This window comes from Schistocerca serialis, chromosome 4 (assembly GCF_023864345.2).
Source record: "Schistocerca serialis cubense isolate TAMUIC-IGC-003099 chromosome 4, iqSchSeri2.2, whole genome shotgun sequence".
In the NCBI taxonomy this organism is placed as follows: domain Eukaryota; kingdom Metazoa; phylum Arthropoda; class Insecta; order Orthoptera; family Acrididae; genus Schistocerca; species Schistocerca serialis.
The window spans coordinates 898,875,484-898,900,122 of record NC_064641.1 but is presented as its reverse complement, the minus strand read 5'-3'; the positions used below and the strand labels follow the sequence as shown (position 1 = coordinate 898,900,122).

At 44.4% G+C, this 24,639-nt stretch overlaps 1 protein-coding gene across 2 annotated transcripts in view; it reads left to right on the top strand.

The window, feature by feature from the left end:
* Positions 1-24,639, top strand: part of LOC126473577 (arylsulfatase J-like) — a 282,841-nt gene that overhangs the window by 236,964 nt on the left and 21,238 nt on the right. Inside the window, exon 1 of one of the 2 annotated variants that reach the window (XM_050100721.1) lies at positions 17,998-18,135. The exons of the other annotated variant lie outside the window; for it this stretch is intronic. The gene's annotated coding sequence lies outside the window, so the exon portion shown is untranslated. Of the gene's footprint in view, positions 1-17,997; positions 18,136-24,639 lie in introns of those variants that run through there. 2 annotated transcript variants of the gene reach the window in all.

Genomic DNA, 24,639 nt, shown 5'->3' with positions numbered 1-24,639 from the left:
AGAGGTGCGTGTCTGCCGCACATTCTGGGGGCCGGCGCTCTGGGCCAAGGAAAGCGGCTCATCTCAGCCTTGTGGCGGCGGCGACTCCCTTGTCCTTAACCAACACTCCGGTTCCCAGGCCGCTGAATCGTCATCCAGAGGGCGCGTAGCCTCTGGGGTAGAGGCGGCCCCGACAAGGACATCCACACTTGCCTCCGTCGACGGAGAGGTAAACTCGGGAGTACCCGAAAGGAGAGTTGTAGGGCACGGTACTGTTTACGGCGCACGTGTTTACAGGGTTACTAATAAGTACCTCCGTTATTTCAGGAGAAAGCTCTTCGAAAGCTGGAGGACATACAGACAAATAAAGTACACAACCGGTCATTAAAATTGCTACACCACGAAGATGACGTGCTACAGACGCGAAATTTAACCTACAGGAAAAAGTTGCTGTGATAATCAAATGATTAGCTTTTCAGAGCATTCACACAAGGTTGGCGCCGGTGGCGACATCTACAACGTGCTGACATGAGGAAAGTTTCCAACCGATTTCTCGCACACAAACAGCAGTTGACCGGCGTTGACCAGGTGAAACGTTGTTGTGATGCCTCGTGTAAGGAGGAGAAATGCGTACCATCACGTTTCCGACTAATAAAGGTCGGATTGTAGCCTACCGCGATTGCGGTTAATCATATCGCGACATTGCTGCTCGCGTTCGTCGAGATCCAAAGACTGTTTGCAGAATACGGAATCGGTGGGCTCAGGAGGGTAATACGAAACGCAGTGCTGCATCCCAACAGCCTCGTATCACTAGCAGTCGAGATGACAGGCATCTTATCCGCATGGCTGTAACGGATCGTGCAGCCACGTCTCGATCCCTGAGTCAACAGATGGGGAGGTTTGCAAGACAACAACCATCTGCACGAACAGTTCGACGACGTTTGCAGCAGCATGGACTATCAGATCTGACACCATGGCTGCGGTTACCCTTGACGCTGAATCAGACGATCGCCTGCGATGGTGTACTCGACGACGAACCTGGGGGCACGAATGGCAAAACGTTATTTTTTCCGATGAATCCAGGTTCTGTTTACAGCATCATGATGGTCGCATCCGTATTTGACGACATCGCTGTGAACGCACATTTGAAGCGTGTATTCGTCATCGTCATACTGGCGTATCACCCGGCGTTATGGTATGGGGTACTATTGGTTACACGTATCGGTCACCTCTTGTTCGCATTAACGGCATTTTTAACAGTGAACGTTACATTTCAGATGTGTTACGACCCGTGGCTCTACCCTTCATCCATTCCCTGCGAAACCCTACATTTCAGCAGGATAATGCACGACCTCATGTTGCAGGTCCTGTACGGGCCTTTCAGGATACAGAAAATGTTCGACTGCTGCCCTGGCCAGCACATTCTCCAGATTTCTCACCAACTGAAAACGCCTGGTCAATGGTGGTCGAGCAACTGGCTCGTCACAATACGCCAGTCACTACTGTGGTATCGTGTTGAAGCTGCATGGCCAGCTGTACCTATACACGCCATTCAAGCTCTGATTGACTCAATGTCCAGGGGTATCAAGGCCGTTATTACGGCCAGAGGTGGTTGTTCTGGGTACTGATTTCTCAGGATCTATGCACCCAAATTTCGTGAAAATGTAATCACATGTCAGTTCTAGTATAATATATTTGTCCAATGAATACACGTTTATCATCTGCATTTCTTTTTGGTGTAGCAATTTTAATGGATATTAGTGTATATTAGTGGATAGAGCATCTCAAAATTTCATTTCGTAGTACAGGACTTTAACGAGTGAGAATGCACTCATTCACGGAATAATTAATAGAGAAGTAAAAAGTGACACAAGCCTGAAATGACAGGGGGTTTTATTGAAATCTGAAACGAGTGCAAAGACTGCCCAACAAAGGCGCTGGACAGCAACACGTCAGTGACTCCCTATGAGAGACCTGTATAAAATTAGCTGTAGTGATGCAGCGAATCACGTCATCGCTGAGTGGCTGATAAACGCCTGCCGGAAGGTACGACTGGTATGGCGCTCCACACCATATTCTTACACGTATGAAAGATTTCCCTCGCACATTGTTTGGTGTGGATTGCATGCTGAGCCGCTTCTTCCGTCATGCTTGGCCTACCAGGTCTCCAGACGTCAATCCGTGTGATTATTGGTTGTTGGGTTACCTGAAGTCGCGAGTCTACCGCGGTCGTCCGACTTCATTAGGGATGCATAGAGAGAACATGTAACAGCAATTTCTCATCATACCTACTGATATGCTATACAGGGTTGTTCACAAAATTGCCCCTCGACTGCAGGTATTGTTTGTGAATAACGACCGACATTCTGAGCACTTGTTATAATGAACACGGTGTTCCACATGAAACGTCAACTGTTGGTCATATTGTGCACTTCTTCGGTTGCAATAAAACTTCGAGTCATTTCAAGCATGTGTGTCAATTTTTACATGTCTACCCGCATTATTCCGTGAAGTAATGAATTTTCAAATGTTAGCGGACTTTTCGGTCACCTTGTACTTTGACAAAGGGTGTACGCCTAGCGGGTAAGCGTGACAGAATACGTAGACAATTCATGTGCTCCACAATGCAGCACCATAATAATTCGCGCCTGCAGACAGGCAACACACTGATCAAATTTCCACAGCGGCCTGCTGTCGTTGCGACTTCAACTACTTAGCACGCGCGTGCTCTTCCACCCATATAGGCGTTTATCACATCACAGCGGCATATTGGATGTGAATGGTGGGGAGTGGCTACAGGACAATGTTCAACGTTACCATGTCATAAATAGCGTATATTGCCTGAGGATGCACCGATAAGTGGTGCGAAACCGGTCGCAGATTTAATAAAAATCATTCATACAGCCAGAGCGGAATTTTCTTTGATAAAATGTCGAAGTTTGGCTGTGGTTGCCCGCCCTACAAAACAACATATCGCAAATGGTGTACATCCTCAGCTCCTGTAAAGTGAGTTTAAAAGTTGGAAAAATGGGTATACGTTGCAATTTTCGCACGATAGTCTTTTGGAATCACAGAGATATTTATGAATAACGCATGTCAGAAATTACTGCTACCAGTCACCTTACGTGATGGTAGAGTTTTTATTTTACGATTATCGGTTTCAAGTCGCCAAGCGACACAGTTCCTAGTGACTGTTTACAGCACTGTGGGCGTCGTGTGTGTATCTATGGAAAAACAGAAGAAAATCGAAACTAGTAAGCTCTGAATGTGGCGGGGTATCTGGAATTATGTATATCAAAGGCGTACTTGATGGCATCACTTACAGTTACTTGAATTCATGGGATGAATCCTGGTGCGCAAACTACTTTGAAAACCTTTGTTTATGGTTCCTATTTATGTTAACTGCACAGCAGCATATCAAGTGCAAAACGGAGAGTTCTGATATTTAACACTGAAGACAGCAGTTTGCTGTGGTGATCAGGAAATGTACGCCGTCATCTTTCCTTCCAAATACTAAATACACTAAATTACAGGCCCATATCATTAACATCGATATGCAGCAGGATTTTGAAACTTATTTTGTGTTCGAACATTATAAATTTATTCGAAAAGAACTGTGTATTATTGACACATAATCATCACGGATTTAGAAAACATCGTTCTTGTGAAATACAATTAGCTCTTTACTCACACGACGTGTTGATTGTTACTGACAAGGGGTTTCAATTTGATTTCGTATTTCTAGATTTCCAGAAGGCTTTTGACACTGTACCTCACAAGCGACTTGTAATCAAATTGCGTGCTTATGGAATATTGTCTCAGTTATGTACCCGGATTCGTGATTTCCTGTCAGAGAGGTCACAGGCCCCAGTAACTGACTAAAAATCATCTAGTGTAACAAGGTACCGTTGTAGGCCCTCTGCTGTTCCTAATCTATATAAACGATTTAGGAGACAATCTGAGCAGTTGTCTTAAGTTCTTTAGAGATTATGCTGTCGTTTACCGTCTAGTAAAGTCGTTAGAAGATCGAAACAAGTTGCAAAACGATTTAGAAAATTTATCTGTATTGGAAATTGGCAATTGACCTTAAATAAAGAAAATTGTAAGGTCATCCACCTGAATGTTAAAAGTAATCCATTAAACTTCGCTTAACGATATATCAGTTAACTATAAAGACCGTAGATTCAACTAGATACCTAGGAATTACAATTGTGAACAACTTAAATTGGAAGAACACATAGAAAATATTGTAGGGAAGGCGAACCAAAGATTGCGTTTTATTGGCAGAACACTCAGAAGTTGCAACACATCTACTAAACGGACTGCCTACACTACGCTTGTCCGTTCTCTTTTAGAATACTACTGCGCGGTGTGGGATCCTTACCAGGTAGGATTAACGGAGTACATCGAGAAACCGCAAAGAAGAGCAGAACGTTCTGTATTATTGAGAAATAGAGCAGAGAGTGGCACTGAGATGATGCAGTATATGAGGTGGACATCATCAAAACAAAGGCATTTTTCGTTGCGACGGAATCTTCTAAATTTCAATCACCAGCTTTCTCCTCCGAATACGAAAATATTTTGTTGACGCCGTCGTACAAAGCGGGAAATGATCATCATAATAAAATAAGGGAAATCAGAGCTCGCACGGAAAGGTATAGGTGTTCGTTTTTTCCGCGCCCTGTTCGAGATTGGATTAATAGAGAATTATTGTGAAAGTGGTTCGATGACCCTCTGCCAGGCACTTAAGTGTGATTTACAGTGTATTCATGTAGACGTAGATGCACTTGTAACTACTTTGGCTTCCACCACAAAGATTCGAACCAGCTAACTCTGGATGCAGTTGGCCTCCACTGTCACAGAGATGGGCCTGGGAAAATTGTATTTCCATTTCATCATCATATTATTTTCTACTTAAAGAATTTTCCAAGAGGCATTATCATTTGTCGCGAAGTAAACCGTGCAGATCTGTACATCAGCACCTCTCTACGGTCGGCCGCTGTGGCCGAGCGTTTCTGGACGCTTTAGTCCGGAACCGCGCTGCTGCTACCGTCGCAGGTTCGAATCCTGCCTCGGGCATGGATGTGTGTGATGCCCTTAGGTTAGTTAGGTTTCGTAGTTCTAAGCCTAGGGAACTGATGACCTCAGATGTTGTCTCAAAGTGCTTAGAGCCATTTGAACCACTTGAACCTCTCTATGACACTGTGAGACAATAATCACCACAGTTTTAGAAAGAATGTTAGTCTATCATGCAGCGCTCGCAAATGGTAAATACTCCTTACTAAGGATGTAAAACTAATACGCAGTTCACGAATTCGCACTGCTTTACAAAACTTTGCTTACCATGATCTGCCTCTGACGTAGGTACGGTGGAAGCTGCACTCATGCGAGTTGTCTCAGCTAGTCAATAAATTTTCCAAGTATAACTTACAAATCTTGAATGACTTTGTTTCACTGTAGATGCACAGAAATGCAAAGTTCGTCTCACAGTCGTTTGGAATGATTCCATTCGCCTTCCGGCAACCATTACGATTAAGGCACAGGCATTAAATTTATTCGAAAAAATTTAGCTGCAGAGTTAAAACATTATTTTAAAGTTAATCTACGATTTTTCCAATTCTCAGCAAAGTCGATCTAGAAGCAAAAGCCCGGATAGGTGGAATATTCCGCGTCCTGTTGCTTCGTGGTGCACCTCAGTAGCAAACAACGAACTGCTTTTTTTTTGTTGTGTTATACGAGGGCGAGTCAAATGAAAACCTTAAATATTATTTATTGTGCAGAAGTGGTACAAAGCTGTATCACTTCTCAACATAATATTCCCCACGCTCAATGCAAGTCCTCCAGCGCTTACAAAGTGCATAAATTCCTTTAGAAAAAAATTCTTTTGGTAGTCCGCGCAACCACTCATGCACCGCGTGGCGTACTTCTTCATCAGAACGGAACTTCTTCCTTCCCATTGCGTCTTTGAGTGGTCCAAACATACGGAAATCACTTGGGGCAAGGTCTGGTGAGTATGGTGGTGAGTATGGTGGATGAGGAAGACACTCAAAATGCAGGTCTGTGATTGTTGCAACTGTTGAACGGGCAGTGTGGGGCCTTGCATTGTTGACAGCAGCACACGTCGCTTTGATTTGATTGCAGGCCGCAGATGATTTTTTAGGAGCTCTGTCTATGGCACTGGTGACAGTGGTCCCTCTAGGCATGTAATGCTACAAAGTGACACCTTTTTCGTCCCAAAAGAGAGTCAGCATAACCTTCACTGCTGATGGTTCTGTTTGAAACTTCTTTGTTTTTGGTGATGAGGAATGGCGACATTCCTTGATCGCTCTCTTTGTTTCCGGTTGGTGGAAGTGAACCTAGGTTTCGTCCCCAGTAACGATTCTTGCAAGGAAGCCATCACCTTCTTGTTCAAAGCGCCGAAGAAGTTCTTTACAAGCATCAACACGTCGTTCTCTCATTCCAGGAGTCAGCTGCCGTGGCACCCATTTGCATACACTTTGTGAAACTGGAGCATGTCATGCACAATGTGGTGTGCTTACCCATGACTAATCTGTAAACACGCTGCAATGTCATTCAGTATCACTCGGCGGTTTTCCTTCACTATGGCTTCAACTGCTGCAATGTTCTGTGGAGTCACAACTCGTTGTGCCTGACCTGGACGAGGAGCATCTTCCACTGTAGTCACACTATTTGCGAACTTCCTACTCCATTCGTAGACTTGCTGCTGTGACAAACATGCGTCACCATACTGAACCTTCATTCGCCGATGAATTTCAATAGGTTTCACACCTTTACTACGCAAAAACCGAGTAACAGAACGCTGTTCCTCTCTGGTGCAAGTCGCAAGTGGGGCGGCCATCTTTATACTGATACTGCGACGGTATTTGTGCATTTGCACTATGCTGCCACCTACAGGCCATTCCGCACGCGGTTTGTAGCACGCTTACCAACCTACAGGATAACGGCGCGAAATTTCGATGTGTTATTACAAATTTAAGGTTTTCTTTTGACTCACCCTCGTAGCATATGCAGACAGCATCTGCAGTTGCTTCATTAGTTATTCAATGAGGGTTTTGGTAGTTATTTTCAGAATGTTATTCTCAACAGTCTCTTTAACGTAAACTGAGAAATTTTAATGTAAAATCTGTAGTTCTCAATACAGGAATCGTAAGGAAATTTAATTTAGACCTAAATTAGAGTTCATATTGAAGATTACTGACACCCGTGAATGGAACAGGAAAGGTGGGAAATGCGACAGGGGTACCAGAAGTACTCTCCACCATACACGACACGATGGCTTGTTGAGATGTGAACTTGTGCCTGCGATTCGGAAATATAGGCATGCCAGCCGTCCCGGAGTAGTAGCGCCGGTGTTCGACGTGCAAGGTGGTTCAACTGCAAGAAGTACCCAGTACATTCGAAGGCGCGCAACCTCCTTCACATTAGTTCGGATACGCAATACCGGGATGAACGGACGGGAGAAGTGAAAGAACCTAAAGTAATAGTTAAACTTTCTGTCTGCTAACACTCTGGCATAAGACAGGAGACAGTGGCGCCTACACACGTTGCACTCCTCGAACAACCACACGGAATGATGGCTGAACTGTGACGACACCGACAAGTTGCATCCTAACCAGTAAACCTCGAGACGTTCACAGCGAAGCAACGTGGCAGTCTCTGTCTCTAGCAGTCAGTCAGTAGATACGGAGTTCCTGAGCGTGAAGGCTGAACGAATCTCTCAGTGTCGGCACATCGCCCAGCCCGCAGGCTTGCTGCCACGATCTCTCACACGGCCGCACTTGTTGGGTGATCGGCAGCTGGTTGGGTGATCGGCAGCTGCCGCTTTCAAAGCGCGCCGCGATTGATGTCAACTCGGGGCGGGATGTGACGATCTCTACAAATTGCCGACGTCAGACAAAGGCTTGACGGACGAGGAAAGAGCCGGCTGAGAGGTCAGAACGTGCTACTGGAAAGCATCGGCCCACGCATTGCAGCTCTGGTCAACAAGACAGCATTTCCTCGAACACCTCTTTGTGCTGGCTGCCCTGTCAAGCGACCCTAAACATCTGTGTGTCTTTCTTCATAGGAAAGCACTCTGATGTAAATTGTATGCTGACTGGATGGTTAAGAAAAGGAAAAGTGGTTGGTGTCGGAGGTCATTTCTTTATCAACCTTTTCCGCTATGGATATTGTGGAACGCATGACTATCTACGCTACTGGCCATTAAAATTGCTGCACCACGAAGACGACGTGCTACAGACGCGAAATTTAACCGACAGCAGGAAGATGCTGTGATATGCAAATGATTAGCTTTTTAGAGCATTCACACTAGGTTGGCGCCGGTCGCGACACCTACAACGTGCTGACATGAGGAAAGTTTCCAACCGATTTCTCATACACAAACAGCAGTTGACCGGCGCTACCTGGTGAAATGTTGTGATGCCTCGTGTAAGGAGGAGAAATGCGTACCATCACCTTTCCGACTTTGATAAAGGTCGTATTGTAGGCCATCGCGATTGCGGTTTATCGTATCGCGACATTGCCGCTCGAGTTGGTCGAGATCCAATGACTGTTAGCAGAATTTGGAAACGGTGGGTTCAGGAGGGTAACACGGAACGCTGTGCTGGATCGCAACGGTCTCGTATCACTATCAGTCGAGATGACAGGCATCTTATCTGCATGGCTGTAACGGATCGTGCAACCACGTCTCGATCCCTGAGTCAACAGATGGGGACGTTTGCAAGACAACAACCATCTGCACGAACAGTTCGACGACGTTTGCAGCAGCATGGACTATCAGATCTGAGACCATGTCTGCGGTTACTCTTGACCCTACATTACAGACAGGAGCGTCTGCGATGGTGTACTCAACGACGAACCTGGGTACACGAATGGCAAAACGTCATTTTTTCGGATGAATCCAGGTTCTGTTTACAGCATCGTAATGGTCGCATCCGTGTTTGGCGACATCGCGGTGAACGCACATTGGAAGCGTGTATTCGTCATCGCCATACTAGCGTATCACCCAGCGTGATGGTATGGGGTGCCATTGGATACACGTCTCGGTCACCTCTTGTTCGCATTGACGGCACTTTGAACAGAGGACGTTACATTTGAGATGTGTTACGACCCGTGGCTCTACCCTTCATTCGATCCCTGCGAAACCCTACATTTCAGCAGGATAATGCACGACCGCATGTTACAGGTCCTGTACGGGCCTTTCTGGATACAGAAAATGTTCGACTGCTGCCCTGGCCAGCACATTCTGCAGATGTCTCACCAATTGAAAACGTCTGGTCAATGGTGGCCGAGCAACTGGCTCGTCACAATACCCCAGTCACTACTCTTGATGAACTGTGGTATCGTGTTGAAGCTGCATGACCAGCTGTAGCTGTACACGCCATCCAAGGTCTGTTTGACAATGCCCAGGCGTATGAAGGCCGTTATTAGTGCCAGAGGCGGTTGTTCTGGGTACTGATTTCACCCGAATTGCGTGAAAATGTAATGACATGTGAGTCCTAGTATTATATATTTGTCCAATGAATACCAGTTTATCATCTGCATTTCTTCTTGGTGTAGCAATTTTAATGGCCAGTAGCGTATTAAAAGAATATAATTACAGAAAACTGCGGCCAGTCACTTTTGAAATGCGAAAGTCACTCCAAAACAAGTACACAACATTTCCTCAAGAATACAGCGTTTGTTCTATGTCTTTGGTATGCACGAAGATTGTAGAAACAATCCTCCTGCTTGTATTCAAATTTAATTAAACCCGTCTTCGTAAGTCGTGCTGTTGTAGAGCCCCACCAAGATGGCTGATGCACTTGACGTTCGTCTGAAGTAACGTCCTGTTGAGAAAAGGCATGGGACACTAGGTATAGGATGGCGGTAGTGTCGCGTACACGAGTTATAAAGAGCGGTGCGTTGGTGGAGTTGTCATTTGTACTCAGGTGACTCCAGTGAAAAGCTTTCCGGCGTGATTATCACCTCACTACGGGAATTAACGGGCTTAGAACGCGATATGGTAGATGGAGCTACACGTATGTTTCGTTCCACTTCGAAAAACGTTAGGGAATTCAATACTGCGACCTCCACAGTGTCAACAGCGTGGCCAAAATATCAAATTTCAAGGATTCCCTCTCGGATAAACCACTGGTGGACGGCCTTCACTTAATGACCGAGAGCAGTGGATCTAAATTTGGCATTAATGGGCTATGGCAGCGGACGACCGACGCGATGAAGCAAAGTGCTGACGACACGACATCGCATGCAACGCCTCTCCTAGGCCCGTTGCCACATTGATTGGACCCTAGACAATTCGAAAAGCGTGGCTCGGTCAGATGAGTCCCTAAATCAGCTGGTCAGAGGTGACGGTAACGGTCGAGTGTGGCCCAGACCCAGGAAGCCATGGACCCAAGTTGTCAAGGAAGCAGTGTGCAAACTAGTGCTGGCTCCATAATGGCGTGCACTGTGTTTACATTGAATGCACTTCGTCCTCTGACCCAACTGAATTGGCCATTGACTGGAAATGGCTATATTCGGCTACTTGTAGCCCATTTGCAGCCATTCATGGACTTTATGTTTCCAAACAATTATGGAAGTTTTTATGAATGACAACGCACCATGACATCGGGCCACAATCGTTCGCCACTATTCGAAGAACGTTCTGAACAATTCGATCTGGCCACCCAGATCGCCAGACGTGAATCGCATCCAACATTTATGGAACGTTCACAAAATCATCCATCGACAGTATTTTCGCAGTTATAGAGACAGCGTGGCTCAGAATTTCTGCAGGCATTTGCAACGACTTGTTGAGTCCATGCCACCGATTTGCTGCAATACGCCGGGCAATAGGAGGTCGGACACGATATTAGAAGGTATCCCGTGACTTTTGTCACCTCAGTCTACAGTTCCTGCGTTGTGAGAATGAGGCAGTGACAAACATTCACACGAGAAGGGAGAAGCTGTATGGTGACGTCGCTGTTGATCGCAGGGCAGCTGGTCGTCGGGGAAGCAGGTTATCTGATGAGAGTGGGCATGCCAATAATCGGGACCTCGGAAGCCCGAACACTGCAGAGACTCCTGACACTGTGCAGCATATAAACAATCTCATTTTCGTTAGCAGAAGCATAACTGTGAGCGAACTGTCAATACCAGTTGGAGTTTGAGGAGCGGGCGTGCGCAGAATGTCGAGAAAGTTGAAATTGCAAAAGGTTTGCGGCGGGTGGTGTACGTCGACGGATCCCCACAAAGAAACACGAAAGTTAGTGTCCAGCGAACTTTTGGAACAGTACGAGAATTCTAGGGATGACTTCCTTGCAACATCTATGACGGGAGATGAAACCCTGCTCGATCACTATGAACAGGAGACGAAACTGCAATCTATGGAATGGCATGACGCAAACTCGCCGAAGATGAAAAAATTAAAAAATGCGCCTTCAGCAGAAAAAGTAATGGCTCCTGTGCTTTTTTTATTCAGAAGGACTGCTGCTCGTAGACGTCATGCCACATGGAACTACTACCAATTCTGAATGGTGTATGGAAACCCTTAAATCATTTTTTCTTAGAAAGCGGAAGCAGTGAACCAGCTAGAAACTGAGTGAATATATATAAAGGGCTGCGAAACCTACAGAAAGTTTTTGCTCTACAAAAATGTTCCCATGTCTGCTATTTAAAAATAAACAGCATTTACAGCAAAATTAAAATTTTCAATGTTTCGTTGAAGTTTTATTCGAAAACCCTCAGTTTCTAACCTGAAACAGAGGGATAGTTTAGTAAAAATAACGAAAGCAATACAAATTCACCGTGTAGTGCTAGAAAATGCAATTTCCTAAAAATAAAGGTAAAATTAAGAAAAAGGCAAAGCAAAAACCTATCAAACATAGCTTCAATACTTCGTCGGGCTTATATAAAATATGTTTCTGTTGTTCATAAACAACTTTCGCACTTGTCAGTAGTAACAAGAAATTCCTGACTTTGATCATAATGAAGAAGGTTCCACGCAGCACAAAATAACAATAATAATTATACAGATTTTTGTTTGTTTGTGCATGTAAACTGTACTTGCAACAGAAGTAATTCCTTTGGTTATATAACGGCGCAGACCAACTTTGCTCACTTATAAAATGCAGTTTATGTTCAGTAGGAACATAAAATACACATGGTCTAACACTGAATAATATGTCGTTCTAATTATATTCCAAAGAAACAAAGAAATAAATAAACAAAGAAAAAACAAAGGAAAGTCGTCGGCCCCCAGCTTCTCTCCCATACATTCATTTATGTTTCTTTCTGTACCTCTGCTACCAATACCATCGGCAATCCTATAATTTACTATGCCAGTTATGTACTCTACCAAAACTACCCAACCGTAATTTTGGTGAAACGCAACTTTAGTTCTGGTTCTTTTCTCATACCATGCCTCTGGGCAGTTTCTTTGTTTTCGTATTGGTTGTCACCATGATATTGCGACGTATTCCTTTCCCGCCTTTCACCGTATCTAGCCCGACCGCTGTTAGAATCTTAAAAAGGATAGTCCTCATTCGCTTTATTTTATGCACACAAGCATACGTAAAGAGTATTTTTTTAGCGTACTCCTCTTGTTTGTTTTCAATAATTGCGCCTGGTGCTGTAACCTGAAACCGGTTGTGAATTTAAGAACAAAACCCTCTTATAGCTGAATCGGTGACGTCCACGTGTATTTAAAAACCATGCCGACTCATACCGAAGCACATTGAAATTTTTTATATTACCAGCCTAAAGTTGGTACTTCCGCCGGACAATTAGAACTTTTGAGCAAGGTTGCTAAGAGTACCAATTTTGCTCATTTTGTATTATAATAAAATCTAATAATTAAAAATTTACATTCCTATCCTCATTTCCGGTTTCCAAGTCCTAATACCGCTGATCCTCAGTCCCAATTTTGTGCAAACTGAATCTGATAACACCACTCGTGTGTGTCTTTCGAAGGAAGGTATGGCTGTAACATCCATTTGTAGATGACCGTTTTATTTGTGACGGAATACAAGCTAGCACTGACCAGTACGGGACAGAAATCTGTCATTTTCGAAGAAAACCTCACAGCCTCAGCTTTGAGTGATGAGGGGACTACGGAAAATTAAAATTTCAAAAATGGTTCAAATGGCTCTGAGCACTATGGGACTTAACAGCTGAGGTCATCAGTCCCCTAGAACTTAGAACTACTTAAACCTAACTAACCTAACGACATCACACACATCCATGCCCAAGGCAGGATTGGAACCTGCGACCGTAGCAATCTCGCGGTTCCGGACTGAAGCGCCTAGAACCGCACGGCCACCCCGGCCGGCAATGAAAATTTATATGGACGTACGGGGATTGGTACTTCGCTCCTCCCGAATCCACTATCTCATTCACGACGCCACCGCTCATCTGTTTATGCGCAACACGTAACATTTATTTATGTTGAGGGTCAACTGCGTATGTTGACTGCCCGACGTAATCGTCTCGCTACCTGTTGCCACACAATGTCCTTTACTGTCGCAACGTAAGTGACGTTTGACATCCCTGTTAAATATAAAAACACAGCACTTTTCCGTTCTGGGATTACTTCAAACTTCTGAGTCACGTCGTCTCGCTGAGTCGGTATAACGATGTTCCCCAGCAACAAATAGACGCGTAATTTAAATGAGTCCAGGAAAGAATCCGTTCGTAAAAATCAAAGGCAGAGTTTTTATGTCTGATGTAGGGACGTAGGCGCGCGCCGCGCAACATTCTTCTGCTGTGGCAGATTTTATTTCTGCGTAACCAAAACAAGAAGATATGAACTTCCTGCAGCATGACTCAGTTCTGACGTGCTTCGTTCTGTGGAGTGAGAGGGGCTTTTCCCAGCCAGAAGCTTCTTAGTTGTGAATGATTTACTCACGAACTGTGAAGATTTAGATTTGTGCTGTAACATTTATTGTACATTCTTAGGTCCTTATACTGATAAGAACTTGAATTGGAAGTTACATGTAACGCCTAAGCTATGTAACTTCAGCGTCAAGGATAATATCAGATTTTGGAGATAAAAATTCATAAAATTGATTTACTTTTCCTACTTCCATTGTCTAGTGTCTTGTGGCAGCATACTCTGGGGTCACTCGTCATTCAAATAGAAAGTATTTTGTTGCATAGAAGCGTGTAATAATTACCACATTTGATGCCCGCTTTATAACCTGTTGTAAACAGCTAAACGTGCCCCCACCCTAGGTGCATATACCTGCCCCATACCTGAGCCACGTTTACGCATTCGACTTAAGCCAATTTAAAATTATTTTGCATTCTGAACTGTAGTGCTGAGTTAGATGTATATATACCAACTTTAAAAACCATTTTATAAGAGCAAACGATTTTAAACACGATAAATCAAACAAAAAATTTAAAAATTCCCAAAATAAATCGGCGCAAATGTGCCCTAGCCGCCCAAACGTATCACGACCTCCAAACATCGTCGTTTTGTCACCTGACACTACATGCTATAAACTTGTCATGTATCTATTGTGTAACCATTATACTACTCCATGTAACGATTCTATCAAAGAGATTGATAACTAAATTACATATTAACCTAAAACAATTGTTAATGACTTTATTCCTACATTACCACGAAAAATCTTCGGCGCAGACTGGAACTGGCACAGAATCTAAGGTCATCTGACAGGTTTGATGCAACCTGCTACGTCTTTCTCTCCTGTGCTGAACTCCTCACTTCAGAGTAGTACAATACGCGAAGTCGACTATGATTTTTTAGATATATCCCAATCGGTTTCTCACTACAGTTTCTCACAGAAGTCATTCGCTTGTACCTTAATACATGTCTTATCATCCTATTATTTTCTCTAACCATTGTTTTCCACATCCTTCCTCACCATTTCGGCAGAGTACTTCATTCCTTATCAGTTCATTCAATTCTCAGCGTCTTCCACAACACTTCATTTCAAACACTTCGATTCTCTTCTTTCCAGATTGCCCACAGTATATTATTGACTTCCATGCAGTGCAAGCAGCAGATCAATGCACTGCCTGGTGCATATCCCATGTAACTAGCACCTGAGAGGAGGCGCGCATGTTGCTTACATGCAGAGACAATGACCACAATCCAAGATGGTGGTAAAGCCCACCTTCCTTGTTAACGATGTCATCACTATCACGCGTATACTAAAATACTAAGCTATGCAGGCAAATCAAGACAATCAAATAGGTAGTCTGAATTACCGCTAGTACTGGAAGGATATAATTCATTCTATTTTTTAGCCATAATCTTGGTGTAAGGCACAACACACTCCTAATTTAAAGATTTCCACATCTAAATTGTTCTATGATGCTTATAACATTTGACAAACATCATACAACAATTCAAACATGGAAAGTTTCCCATCGAAAAGATGTGATGAGATCTTTGGACTGATTCGCGACATGCGGACGGGCATTGTCTTCCAGCGAAACGATGCCCTTGATCAACTTGCCGCGTCTTTTGTTCTGAATTGGACGGCGCAGATTGTGAAATGTCTTACAGCTTAAAGCAGTATAAATTTGAAAACTGAATAAATCACGGAATACTGTAGATAGAGAGGTACAAACTGACACACATGCTTGGAATGACATGGGATTTTATTAGAACCAAAAAAATACAAAAGTTCAAAAAAGTCCGACAAATGGTGCTTCATCTGATCAGAATAGCAATAATTAGCATAACAAAGTAAGACAATGCAAAGATGATGTTCTTTACAGGAAATGCTCATCATTCCAAACAATAGCTGTAGTCGAGGAATAATGTTGTGAACAGCATTGTAAAGCATGTCCGGAGTTATGGTGAGGCATTGGCGTCGGATGTTGTCTTTCAGCATTCCTAGAGATGTCGGTCGATCACGATACACTTGCGACTTCAGGTAACCCCAAAGGCAATAATCGCACGGACTGAGGTCTGGGGACCTAGGAGACCATGCATGACGAAAGTGGCGGCTGAGCACACGATCATCACCAAACGACGCGCGCAAGTGATCTTTCACGCGTCTAGCAATATGGGGTGGAGCGCCATCCTGCATAAACATCGTACGTTCCAGCAGGTGTTTATCAGCCAGGCTGGGGATGATGCGATTCTGTAACATATCGGCGTACTTCTCACCCGTCACGGTAGCAGTTACAAAACCAGAATCACGCATTTCCTTGAAGAAAAAAGGCCCGATAACGGTAGATGTGGTAAATCCAACCCATACCGTGACTTTCTCGTCGTACAGTGGAGTTTCCACGACAGTTCTAAGATTTTCGGTAGCCCAAATTCTGCAGTTGTGGGCATTGACACACCCTCGGAGCGTGAAATAGGCCTCGTCGGTCCACAACACGTTACTCAACCAATCTTCATCTTCCGCATCTTTTGAAACGCCCACACCGCAGATGCCCTCCGCTTCACTAAATCGCCAGGTAACAGTTCAAGATGCCGATGGATTTTGTGCGGATAGCATCGTAGAGTACGCCTAAGTGCCAACCAAACAGTAGTGTATGGAATGCCAGTGTGACGTGCGACTGCACGAGCGCTGACTTCCCCGTGCATAGACGAACCCGCTACAGTCTCCATTTCTTCCTGAACTATCTCGGCAGCATTACGCCTTGTGCTCGGTCGGTCACTACGGGGTCTATCGTCTAAACAACCCGTGGCTTCGGAACTTCGAAATCATTCTCGCCACAGCTGCATTTGTCAACGGACCTTTACCCGTTCGAATCCACTTCCTATGGCGATAGGACCGTAACGCTGGACTAGCACATTCCCCATTCCGATAATACAGCTTTACTAAAAGCGCCTTTTCAGGTAACGTCAACATGCTGCGACTGCTGTCGCGTCTGATTCTCTCTCTCATTACAGCTCCTTTTCTACACGATTGTCATGCGCAGTCACTGACGTTTTGCTGTCCAGCGCCATCTGTCGGACGTTTTGTGAACTATTGTTTTTTTTATTTTTTTTTTTTATTGTTCTAATAAAACTCCATGTCAAATGGTTCAAATGGCTCTGAGCACTATGAGACTTAACTTCTGAGGTCATCAGTCGCGTAGAACTTAGAACTAATTAAACCTAACAAACCTAAGGACATCACACACATCTATGCCCGGCAGGATTCGAAACTACGACCGTAGCGGTCGCTCGGCTCCAGACTGCAGCGCCTAGAAACGCACGGCCACTCCGGCCGACAACTCCGTGTCATTCCAAGCATGTGTGTCAATTTTTACCTCTATATCTACATTATTCCGTGGTTTATTAAGTTTTCAAAGTTTTACTGACTTTTTGATCACCCGGTATATCGACATTACTTTTGGAAAAAATATCAGTGTATCGATATTTTATCAGTAGCCTGAGTGTGAACCCGGCAACGTGGCTCATGCTAGCTGCTCGAGCTCAGTCCGCCATTGGCTGGCTTCCTGTGACCGCTAGGCAACGAAGAGCCGCTACTGGGCCGTCAACGCCTAAGACTCGTCTCCCAGACTATACGAGTGGGAAGCGACCCGGGGACTCCCGGGCAGCTGCCACATTCACACACGTGCAAGCGGTGAAAAAGAGAGAGCGAGAGACAGAGAGAGGAGAGAGAGAGAGAGAGATGAGAGAGCGTGCGCGCGCTGCAGCCGTGACGTCAACGGCGGCAGGTCCTTCCCCTGCGCCAACCTGTTGCCGGTCACCTACATCCCGCGAGTGGCTGGCTGATTCTCGGAAAGCGGCGCGAGCCGGCAGGTGGGAGCGGCTAATATTAGCTGGCGTGCGTCAGGGCGGCCAGGGCTCGGCTACCGCTAGTCCGCCTCCGAGTGTGGCCGGACCGCCGGACCAGACTGGGGAACGAAATACCAGCGCGGGATTTACGCGGCGTGACGCCGGCGGTGCCGCACGAGGCGGGTTGACGCGCCAGTGGAGGGGCAGGCTGCGTGCACCGGGGGCCGGTGGGGGGTAGGGGGCGGGCTGCTGCTGCATTCTCTGCTGCGGTCGGTCACTTAGTATATAGCGGCGGCCGGCACGTGGTCCGCGGCAGTGGTCGGCTGCGAGGCGCCGCCAGAACGTCGCGTCGGGGCTATCTGGTCGCAGGCAGCGAGGGAGCAGAGGACGCAGCGTAGCACGCAGCCGAGGAGACCGCGACCAGCACACCGTGTCACAGGGTACGTAGCGCCAGTACCGAAGAGCTCAGCAGACTGTGCCAGCCGTAGGCACCGTGTCCCGGCAAACGCCCAGCACCACGTCAGATCCGCCGGCGAACAAGCAACCCCGTGGTGCTTTGAAAATAACTCTGCAGGCTATACCGTCGAACTGTCGTTTCAGTGTTGTTAAAATCTTACAATGTTTGCCCGCCTTGACTGCAGTAACACCTGCAGCTCCGTGAGAAGCAGTGGTTCTCGGAGTGCTAGTGAAACAGACTGATGCTCGTATCCTCTACGAGGATACGAAGTGTGGCACTTTTCTGGTACAAGCTCCAATAAAGAGATCGCCGGCATTGTCATCAAATGGATCACGACAGACCTACATCACTGGGGTAAACATTTAAGACTGGACAACGTAAATTTATTGCGACGCTGCTGTTGTGGTCTTCAGTTCTAAGACTGCTTTGGTGCAGCTCTCCATGCTACTCTATACTGTGAAGTCTCTTCATCTCCGAATAACTACCCGACACCTACATCCATTTGAACCTGCTTACGGATTTCATCCATTGGTCTCCTACAATTTTTACCACCACAAACTTCTCTCTAATACCAAATTACAATTTCTTGATGCCACAGGATATGTCTTATTATCCCATCTCTGTGTTTAGTCAAGTTGTATCATAAATTTGTTTTCCCCTCCATTTGATTCAGCATATCCTCACAGTTTACACGGGTACGCACCTGATCTTCAGCATTCTTCTCCAGCACCACATTTCAAAAGTTTGGCTTTCCTTTTTGTCTGAATCGCTTATGGTAGACGTTTCACTTCCGTATAAGGCTACACTCGAGACAAATACCTTCAGAAAAGACTTCATAACACCCTACGTTAACACATTTCATCAGAAACACTTTTCTTGCTATTTGCCTCTCTTCTTCGCTAATCATCGGTTATATTGCTACCCAAATAGTAACATTCATCTACTACTTTTAGTGCATCATTTTCTCGTCTAATTACCTCAACTTAGCCTAATTTAATTCGACTACATTCAATTATTTTCTATTTTTGCTGATGTTCATTCACTGACACTCAGACATGATATCACTCCGCGCGCGTGTGTGTGTTTGTTCGTGTGTGTGTGTGTGTGTGTGTGTGTGTGTGTGTGTGTCTGTGTGTGTGTGTGTTTATGTAAACGCTTTTGTGTGAAAAAATTTTGAAAAATTATTATAATATTGTGCCGTAGAAAATTAGTAATATTTAGCAAACATACTGCAGTCCAAAAATGTCTGTAGTACTTCATAACCTTTTGCTGCTAACTACATTAACAATTCGGCAGTTGTATTGCTAGTGAACCAAAGTCCTTTAGCAGACGTCTCGCAGGAACATTTCCTAGAACCACGCCGAATATGAGTGTCAAAGTGGTACGATTACGTGGCCTGACGATGGTGTCTCGATCTGACGCCGAAATACCGTGCCACCTGACATCGGTGAATGCAGCTGCACAGTCTTCGAAACTAGTGCGACGTCTTAGACACGTGAAATGCAGTCATCGCCGAAGTACCGCGACAGATAGAAATAGCGAGATTCTAAATGATAAACACCTCTCGTTAGCAAGCTTGTGAAATAAACTGCCAGCATTTGTTCCGGTTAAACCCAGCGATCGCGATAAAGCTTTAACATAACGACTTTTCTGGAGAATGTCGATGGTTACGATGCTTTCACCTGTATAGTAATTCTCTTGGAGCGGCTGTTATGCTTCACACACTTTATGAGCAAATTGCTTCGCTTGCAGATGTCGTGATACCTCGAACAAATTTCATTCGTCCTTTCACTAATCGATTTCTGTTATAATTTCTCTGCTTTTAAGAGCTCTGTCTGACAGCGCCGTATATCTAAGACTGTGACTTAGCTCTGAAGATAGTCTTGGACAGATTAAAAAAAGATTTTAATGTCGACGTCACTGTTATTAAAGATGTAGTTCAGAGATACAATAGAATGACTGGACTGGAACCCACTATCACCCGAATACAAGACCCAGTATTGGATCTCTGCCATCGAGGGATTGAGATAAGAGCAATTGTTCATGTGATGAGCAACGCCCTTCATAGGATTTGATTTCTGCAATGCTATCACAGTGAAAAGCAAATCGGCACCGATCTCATAGGTTCTTGACCTGACCTCTCAAGCAGATGTGTCATATTGTGGGGCGAAAGTGTCATCGGCGATTTCTTTTACATTTCTCACCTGCTGTCTGAGCGAAGGGAATGAGTAAAACGAATTAAAAGGCTGTCGGAATGTTCCTCTTCCAATGAACTTCATCTTGTGATTCTTTACAGAGGGGCGGGAAGAAGGGGTGAGGGGGGGGGGGAACTCAAGTCATTATAGCAAGCTTTGATTTTTCTTAGTTTACTGTATTTCCTCATCGTAATAGCAAACTGAGAGCTAAAATCACACAAAGAAAAATTTATCATCCTGGCTAAGTTTCCCGTTTTCGATTGTACCTACTATGATTCTCCTTGCAAAGTTATTTCCCTGTTATTCTCCAAAAGACTTTTTGCTGTGACATTTGCTGCCAATAGCTCTACAGTATCTGACCAACTAGCCCTCAAAGTAGCCAAGGCTGCTAACGCATGTCATTCCGGTGGTGTGCGACTCACCGACCGACCTTGATTCTTACGTCGGTCCCAGCGCCACAGCGTAGGCAACCCATCTGTCATCTATGCGTAGCGGGTGCTCGAATTAAGCGGCGTCTGACAGTTCAACGCAGTAACTCTTGCGCTATCCATCATTGCAGAGTGGTGTGCACCGATGTAGGCAGCTGCGTGATACGTTCTGAGCAGAGACAGATAGAGAATAGTTTGCGGCTTCGTCAGCGTGCTCTCTGTCTCCATTCAACACCACACTCTCCAGCTGTTCTCTACTCTGAGAACTGGCAATGCTGGCGTTTTCATTACAGAAGCATAAAATACTGGTAAATACAATGTTATCACTCATTAACGTAATATTTTTTGTGTTGTTTCATGTGGGCCATAATGGACACTGCACTAACACCATAGTAGTCACCAAATACGCAGTAACACAAAGCTAAATATATTTCTTCCAGAGCAGTGACTTTTCTTCATTACCACTTGGGCCTCCTTCGAAGAACGTTCAACTTATACTTTTCAGTTTCCTACGTTTTCTCCTAGCAAGACCTCTTCATGTTTTAACTCTTAGTCTGCCTCCAGCAGCCAGTTAGGGTCCTTTGCTGCTTCTCTGGTTTCCTGATCTCTATGTCCCCAGTTTTAAAACATCTCCATTTCTGAAAGTTATTTTATCTCTTCCTTCCTTTCATAGACCAGCCGCACTTGTAATTGAACTTGCTGCTATCTGGATATAACTTCTATTCTTTCCACCAGTTATTACCCTTCGATCAGTTACGACATTCTCTCTGCTGCTTCGTTATTTAACTCTCAAAGTAATTCATTTTCCACACGGAAAATTTTTCTTCTAGCGTACCAGCAATAGCCTGTAGAATCATTCATAGCGATCGCTCCATTATACCCCCCCCCCCCCCCCCCTTCCTCTCAGTATCCACACTGCCGTTGCGTATCTGTTTTACTGTATCGCTCCGTAAGCTTCCCTTATTTTGTTTTGATCGGCCTGCCACAATCTCTACAACTTTCCATGTGGCCTCCTGCTATGCGGCAGTGTGCATAGCTGCCGTTCCTCCGGTCGTCCTTCGCCTTATAATCGCTGCTTTATTTGGTTTGCATTTGTCTCACAGCCACCTCAGCCAGATATTTCTGCTTGTCACGTGTTTCGTAAAGCACCAGTTTGAGAACACCCAGTAGCTACTCGCCCAGCCGCGTGCGTCTTTTTTTCCGATACCGCAGCGTTACGGAAACCAAGTATACTCCTTCTGCTTTCGTAACGCTGTCCATGAAGAAACACGAGAGCACACCGTGACGTAACAATTATTTCCATGTGCTGAATTTCGGCTAACGACCTCTTCTAATAAGCAGTTGGCTTGCAAAACATGAACTTATTATTTCTATAGTCGAATCGTTAGCGAGAAAAAATACTTTCCGCTATTGCGTTCAGAGTTCTGGTACGACGTCTTTTTAAAAATAAATAAATAAATCGGGGCACTAGTGAAGTTAATAATGAAAACTGCATCAATGAGTGGCCTGCATTTCAATGGGTGTTTAAGTTTACCAACTCGTCAAAGCATTTCAAAATCCTGTACAACTCTTTCTGAGGAGCTATCATCTATTAGGGAAGAGAGCAGCAAGCTATCTGAATAGCTAGCCTGTTTAGTACACAACGTAGACGTACGCACGAGAACCTAGGAAGTACTCCAAGACTTCAGTTCTTCACAGATCGTCACCTAACAGTCTGCGTGAAGATAGTTTACCCTTCCGAAAATTACAGTCCTATATATTCACTTAACATCGACCATTATCATAATTTAATAATGGTAGACGGTGTTAACGATGAATTATTGGGACAAAAATGATTGCTGCGACACAAATGTAGGTTTTTTGTATACAGCATTGAACAGCTCAGTGATTACATCTTTCTTTGGCACCGCACACAACTCTGCTGTGATGACTTTGTTTTGTTAAGTAGTAGTGAACTGGATCATGGAAGGTACAATAATTGCTAATGAAACTGGCACATTACTACGGATGTGCCACTAACACGTTATACAACGCTCAGTTACAGGCTAAGGTATAACAGCATTGGACCATAATAATGATAAATATTATCATTATTACGGTCGTAAATCTCTGTCGTATATACACGATATTTCAGCCAATCGCTGTGCTTTTTGTAGTCGGTGATTCTCCTGGGCTTTAGTCCACAAATATGACTGTTCAAACTCTTTAGCAACGACGCAGACGTATAGAGGGCTTCGAATTACTTATGGCAAATTAAGCCCGTAGTCTTCCTCTGTAAAATGTGCAAGTCCACAAATTACAGTGGTCTTGATACCCAGGCTCGACAATGCAAAAACTTATGATGGATGCCGCTATCGACAGATAAATATCTGCCACTTCATTCTTGTAGAACACTGGTTAGCTTGAAATGGTGAAATAAATAACGTGTAAATCCATATCAGTGTCAGAGCAGCATGATTTGAGCCCAGTTACTGACGAATGCGCATCTGTCTTAATAACTGCACCGGATCAACTCTTATATGTTCTGTAAGAACACTACTCAGTAAATTGCACTCATAAAGATTTTGAACACTTTAGAGCAGGTACTTTTTCCTTTCCATTTAACGTAAGTTAACAGCTCAGTCAGGTGTTTTGCAGACACAGAAAAAGAATATATTTGACACATAGTACGAGGGCTATTCGGAAAGTAAGGTCCGATGGGTAGTGAAATGGAAACCACTGTAAAAAATCAAAAACGTTTTATTTGCAACAGTTTGCTACAACTTCCAGCCACTTATCTACGTAGTCGTTGTTCCGATTAGACACCTCTCGTAGCGTTATACCAACTTTCCAACACCATCGTCATTGGAAGGTAGCTGCCTGTGCTTTCCGACAATTCCCTACGCTGGTCTGTAGCTCGTTGTCTGTGCCAAAAGGTTGTCTCCACAGACAGCGTTTCATGTGAGCAGAGAAGAACCTCACGAGGAGCCAATTATGGGCATTATTGTGCGTGATCAAACATTTCCCATAGGAAACACTGCAGGAGCACCTTCATTGTTCCTGCAGATTGCGGCTGAGAATTGTCGTGTAGCATGAAAAGTTATGTTACGTGGGTAGAATAGCTTCAGGCGAAATCTTTCACCAGGGCCTCCTACTTGGCGGCAGACACTACTTTCTAGCCATCTTTACGTTCTCACTGTAAACTCAGGACTGAAAAGCGCGACGGCCGCGATCGACAGGCCTACTAGAGACTTTACCCAACACATCTGTGCAAAGCTTCATCTAATTTTCAATGTCGTTTTCATTTCGCGCCCGATCGGACCCTACTTTCTGAATACCCCTCGTATTTAAACATTAGAATTAATGACAGTATCTAGACACTTCTTTCATAATGACATATCTCCAAAATGAATATCGTAGAAAATAAGACGACATCTAGTAATGTCAATTTTTGTCACTGGAAGTACATCCTTTTTTTTTCAGCGCGACACTTGAACTCAATTACCCTGACCCAAAATCCAAAGACACGTCTACATATATAAATCCAATAACGCCAACATCACAATACTGTTACCTCGAGAATTATGCCAACGTCATTCTTCGTTCCTTCCTCACAGTCATAAATAGTCTCCTCAATAACCAAATTCGTGAATGGGTCAAATCCATGTAACATGCCGTCCGTCATTTAGTTCAGAAGAAGGCTTCTTTCCATGAAGTTCTCCATTTCTGTTGGATGTGTTCTGCTCATTTTGCAAGAAAATATTCTTCAATGAACAAAACGTCAATTCCAGCAAAATATACTCTGTACTTGCAATTTGCCGCACATTTTCACTCGACATTGTACTTTATCTTGAAGCTTCACCGCCTCATAAAAGAAAAGTTTAG